Here is a 6,000-nt window from a genome sequence, read left to right as displayed (position 1 = left end):
TACATAAAAAAAGGAAAAAGTAATCGCGTTTTATTTAGCTAACGGCATATTAGATGCATTGCTACATTTTACAGCATTATTTGGTTGAAATTCCAATATACGGGCATATTAACATGTTCGATTGAAAATGTAAAAAGTGTAAAACTATGAGAGGGATAAGGCAGCATTCCCAAAATGTTGTCCCGTATAAGTGCAACATTAGTGCAACATTTTTTTTCAGAATCGAAATCACCATTAGATTCAATAGCCCGAATCAATCTAGTCAAATACTAATTATGACTGGTTGATATTGCATTCAGCTCTACATGGTAGAGGCTGTTTAAAGTGCAATATTAGATTAAGATATATTTGTTTAGGATTAGATTTAGAATATAAGAATGGGTCAAATGCAATATATAGTTGTATATTTGTAACTATGAGTGTTTGTTATCGTACAGGATTCACTAATAGAAGGTTAGGTCACATGCAAAACACAAAGTGGATAGGCCCCATAAACATCATTAAGGATGTCAAATCTGACGATTGAAAATGTCATCATATAGGAGAAAACGTAAACAAAGAATGAATGTAAAAAGAGAACAAGTTGACATCCTCAATGCCAAGTACTGCCAAATATTAAAAAAAAAGTATGTCGGCTGATCGCTTGGCTTAACCTTATTCAGTGAATCCTGGTTATCGTACTGTGTTCTGTTTTGTTCGTATATGTTAGATTTATTAGTATAAGGGATACCACATACATAGGATTTATGACAAGCGAAGAATGATAGCCGTTACGGTAGAATGTATGCCGTGAGTCAGAGTGTCAGAAGGCCTTTTTGTCATGAGGACTTTACTTTCGAAGGGAAAAAAGTTAATTGCCATGGTACAATAATCCTATTTTAGGTATTGCATACAAATGTGCAATGTTTCACATGATAGTCTTTGGGATTTTTTTACACTTCATGAATTGATACGATATGAATACATTCCTAACAATTGGATCTCTCTGAGAATACAACCATTAATCTTCTAATAGTTAAAAGAGATTGAATTTTACTCAATTTTACAATTGATTTATATAAACTTGTCACAAGGGGTTTGTTCGATACTGGCGCCCCGATATGCTTCTTGGTCGCGGCTGCAGAGAATTGATTGAAGATCTATCTTTAGAAATAAAACCTATTTACAACAATGTCACTACAGCCAGCGGACATAGCTACAGAGTGATTGGCAAAATTAAGTACCCCGTTGAATATGAAGATAATGCAAAACATATGACTTTAAATTTATGCCCGGATTCGGAGCAAAAACTCTATTTAGGTATTGACCAGCCCCAAGTATATTGGACATAGAGGAGATTAATATAGAAAAAGTTATGGAAGATTTCGGGAGTTCAAAGGAAGATCATCGACTAAAACCTCACATATTGACAGATGAACAACAAGCCAGATTGAATGAGGTCATAAAACAATTTGACTCATTCGAGGAAAAAGGGCTTGGGTGCACCAAGCTGAAGAAGCATACTAACAAGTTGATAGAGGGAGCCGAACCAGTGAAAGATAGGCACTACCCCATGTCACCCGCGATGCAGCAAATAACACAAGATTAGATTGACAACATCCTTAAACTAAACGTTATAGAAGAAAGTGAGAGCCCGTGGAGTAACCGGACCACAGTTGTGAGGAAACCCGGAAAAAACTTGTTCTGTCTCGATGCCAGAAAACTAAATAAATTAACGAAGAAGGATGCGTATCCTCTTCATAACATAGACGGAATTTTAAGTAGAATTGATGAGACGTACTACATAAGTAGCGTCGATCTGAAGTATACTTTCCGGCAATTGCAAAGGGATGAGGAAAGCAAAAGGTACACCGCTTTCACGGTCCCGGGTCGACCCTTATACCAGTTTCACGTTATGCCCTTCGGGCTATGCAACGGCGCGCAACGTTTATGTCGCTTAATGGACAAGTTCGTCCCCGCCAGGCTCAAGGAAAATGTATTCATCTATCTGGATGATCTCCAGCGATTTTGACCAACACTAACAGCTTTTGAAAGAAGTAGCTCAATGTATTAGAAATGCAAATCTCACTATTGGATTGAACAAATCGCAATTCTGTTTAAGGGAAATCAAGTACCTCGGGTTTATCATCGGATGCTGAAAAGGTTGAGGCCATCAAGTTAATAGAAACCCGACGGAAGTCCGGAGCTTTCTTAACACGGCGGGGTGGTATCGCTGATTTATAAGAGATTTTGCCACCATATATGCACCTCTGACGTATACTCTCCGAAAATTTAAGAAATTCACAATGACCAGAGAAGCCATCGGGGCATTTGAGACCTTGAAGATGGCTTTGACAACAGCACCTGTCTTGCGTCACGCGGATTTCCGTAGACGATTTTTTATACAGTGTGATGCTTCCGAATACGGTATTGGAGCATTGCTGTTTCAGCTCAATAACCAAGGAGACGAGCACCCGATAGCCTTCTTCTCACAGAAGCTGAACTCAAGTCAGCGAAATTACAGTGTAACTGTGGGGCAGACCAAATGCTAGTTTGCAATGGCTGATGAGTTTGAAGGACTTAAGTGGTCGTCTCGCTCGTTGATCATTGCAGTTAAAGGCATATGGGTTCTCAATAGAGCATAGAAAGGGGAAGGACAACGTCGTTGCCGATACCCCGTCCAGACTCCCTACCGTTGATGAACTGGATTTGCAGCAGATGTTTGGCTTTAAGGCGAAAGAGCTCGAAAGTTCAGAGTACTAGGTGCTCCGAAAAACTATCGAAGGTAATCACGATAAACTTCCTGACTTGAGGGTGCAGGAAGAAATGGTGTTCAAACGCATGAGGCAAGATGGCAAGGAGGAATTAGGTGAATACGAGTGGAGGTTATGGGTACCTGAGTCCTTGACCCATATGTTAATTCAAAAGGAACATGATTCACCTACGGCTGCTCATGGTGGGATATCGAAAACATTATGTCGACTGAGGCAAACATTTACTGTCCCAATATGACTTCACAAGTCCGCCAATATGTCACTAAATGTGTAACATGCAAAGAGACCACGAATGTAAATTATACAACAATATGAAGTGAGGTGAAAACATATCGGCCGTTCCAAAAGATATGTGTGGATCTGTTAGGGAAATATACCCAGTCTAATAGTGGAAATGCATATATCTTTATTGTCATGGAGCACTTTACCAAATTTGTTTTTCTCAAGTCATAAAAGAAGCTACGGCCAGCAATATAGTACGATTTTTAGTGGAAGAGATTTTCAGGAAATTCGGAGTGCCAGAGACTGTCCACAGTGACAATGGTGCACAGTTCTGTTCAAGTCAATTTAAGGACGTTATGACAGCCTAATCAGAGTTTAGTTGCGTGAGGGCTGCTGACCACCTTTGTAGATTCCTATTTTTATGTGGCAAGGGTTTATTTGTCTTCTTGGCGGCTTTACGTGTTGTGTTTTTTTTTTCAGGAATGGTGCTGCGCTGCTGTGTGTATGTACAAGTGTCAGATGTCATGTTGGTTCCAGCGTTATTGCACTACAATGAACTAATTGGTACAGGGTTGGCATGTATGCCATCCCTGGATGCTGGTGGATATAGAGGGATGGCAAAAATGAAAAATTTAAAATTAAATATAATGACAACTTTTGAGTAAAAGAGAAAGTAGTTTTGGAAACTAACCCACACATTAAAAGTATATGAAAAATGGAGGCGAACCAAGCCTTTAATAAGGAGAATAGTAGCCAAAATGGTCCATATTGGTTTCAAAAGAAAGTCCCGGCGGTAACTAATTTATGGCAAATTTTGTCGCGGCTAGAAAGCTCTCGAGTGGTGAATTAAAGTTTTTTTTTGAAGATAATAAACAACTGAAAGCAGTATTAAATAGGCAAACGGCAACAATTAAAGTGAGTTCGAATAAACAAAAGATATATGAAAAATGTGAAATGATGTGTGTAACTCTAAATAGATGTTGGTTACGAAAGGAATTCTTTGCTTGGAATCAAACTGTCAATCCAACCCAACTAGCTGCTTGGTAAGCGAGTGCATTTGGGTAACCACCAAATTGCCAACAAGAAAAGCGCAGGTTACGCAACACCTTGTCCAAGCTGGGACACATAGCTGCTGAACATTTGCAGCACCGACAATAACCAGAGAAGACTATTATACGTGTGGGCCGTGATCTGTTTGGATATAGATAGTGCCAAAGTGGAGGCACTGTACGTTCTACATAAATTGCATTCCATATCGTCCACACGGCGAGAATACCAAAACTGCCATATTTATCCAGAAGTAAAGCCCGCTATTAGGCGCTTACTTAAAGAGGCAATTTGTCTCGATTCGATTTTTCCCCACCCTTATTTATTTTGTCATGAATTAATGTAGTCGTAGTGGTAGATAACCTTGTTTCCTTTATATCTTTTTTTTAATTTTTGCTTGTTCTTTTTATTTAATTTTATTTATTAATCATTTTTATTGACCATCTATATATTTATTCTTAAAGATTAGTTTTTGAAGCTTTTAAGGACTTAATTGATTAAATTTTTTTGTGACTTATGAAGGACTGTATAAAGCAGCGAGAGGGTTTCTATTATTTCGAAACCCTTGAATATTTAGGAAAAGAAGTAAAGGTCTACTTAATTGAGCTCAATTAGGTAGGGAAAGTAAGATCCGGATAGAGTAATCCAGTCCACATTGGACATAGAACTCCCATCAAAAGATTTGTGTAGGACCCGCAAGAAGATTGATTGGAATTTTTTTTGCGTTTGTTGTGATTTTATTTGTAAAGAAAAAAATATTTAAATAATTCTATATGACCGGAATTTTGTGTTTTTTTTTTTGTACAAATAAAAAAAAATGTTTTTTGTACTGTATTAACAGAATTGAAATGAAGTGAGTTTTTTTAAGTTTGGGAGGGGAAACGGTTGAAAGAGAGAAGTAAGTGGTAGAGGGAGATAGTGAGGTCCATACCAAGTGATACAAGGATCATATGGGCCATGGAAGGGTGGGATAAGTGTGGGTCTGGAAACCAAAGGACCCGAATCCCAAAAGAGTATCCCCGTGTGTTTTGTAAGTGCTTGTGTTTTTAAGTTTTCTGTATTTGATGCTAAAAAAAATCGTGTTAGACCATAGGCTAGTTTTGAGTGGGCTGAGGATCTCCCTGAGGCCGAAGAGCTGCCGGAAGACACAAGTTAGCGCATGTACGTGGTCATAACAAGTGAAACTGGGAGTTCCCCAAGGCGGGGTGATATCTCCGGCACTGTTTAACCTCTACTTATCCCCCATTACACCCCCTCCAGAAGGCATAGAGATCGTATCATATGCGGACGTCAGGCCTCCCACCCATTGTTGACATCTGCGACATAGGCTAGTTTTGAGTGGGTTGAGGATCTCCCTGAGGCCGAAGAGCTGCCGGAAGACACTAGTTAGCGCATGTACGTGGTCATAACAAGTGAAACTGGGAGTTCCCCAAGGCGGGGTGATATCTCCGGCACTGTTTAACCTTTACCTAACCCCCATTACACCCCCTCCAGAAGGCATAGAGATCGTATCATATGCGGACGTCATTGACATCTGCGATAGGTTGAATGTCTAACTCAACGAACTTGCCTCATATTTCGCTGCAAGAAACGTGAAGATATCTGCCAACAAATCTTCAGCCACATTGTTCACTACAAATACACGTGAGTTGAATACCGAGCTGACTGTGATGATCGATGGAGAAATGATGCCGACCATCAAGTGTCCCAAAATACTTGACGTCACTTTTGACAGCTCTTACACATTCTCCCCACATGCCACAGCAATTTGCGAAAAAGTCAAAAGTAGAAACAAGGTCCTCAAGTCAATTGCCGGTAGAAGTCTTAAAAGAAGCCACCGCCCAGAAGCCTTAAGAGCGTGAGGTTCAGCGCTACAAGAGAGAACCTTTAGATCAAGCGGCATATCAAGCAGGTCTAGACAACATTCATGCAGACACGGTAGCAGATGCGGTAAATAGTTACCGGGTGAATGTAGTCC

The sequence above is a fragment of the Stomoxys calcitrans genome, chromosome 2 (genome assembly GCF_963082655.1).
Source record: "Stomoxys calcitrans chromosome 2, idStoCalc2.1, whole genome shotgun sequence".
Lineage (NCBI taxonomy): Eukaryota > Metazoa > Arthropoda > Insecta > Diptera > Muscidae > Stomoxys > Stomoxys calcitrans.
This window is presented reverse-complemented; position numbering follows the sequence as displayed.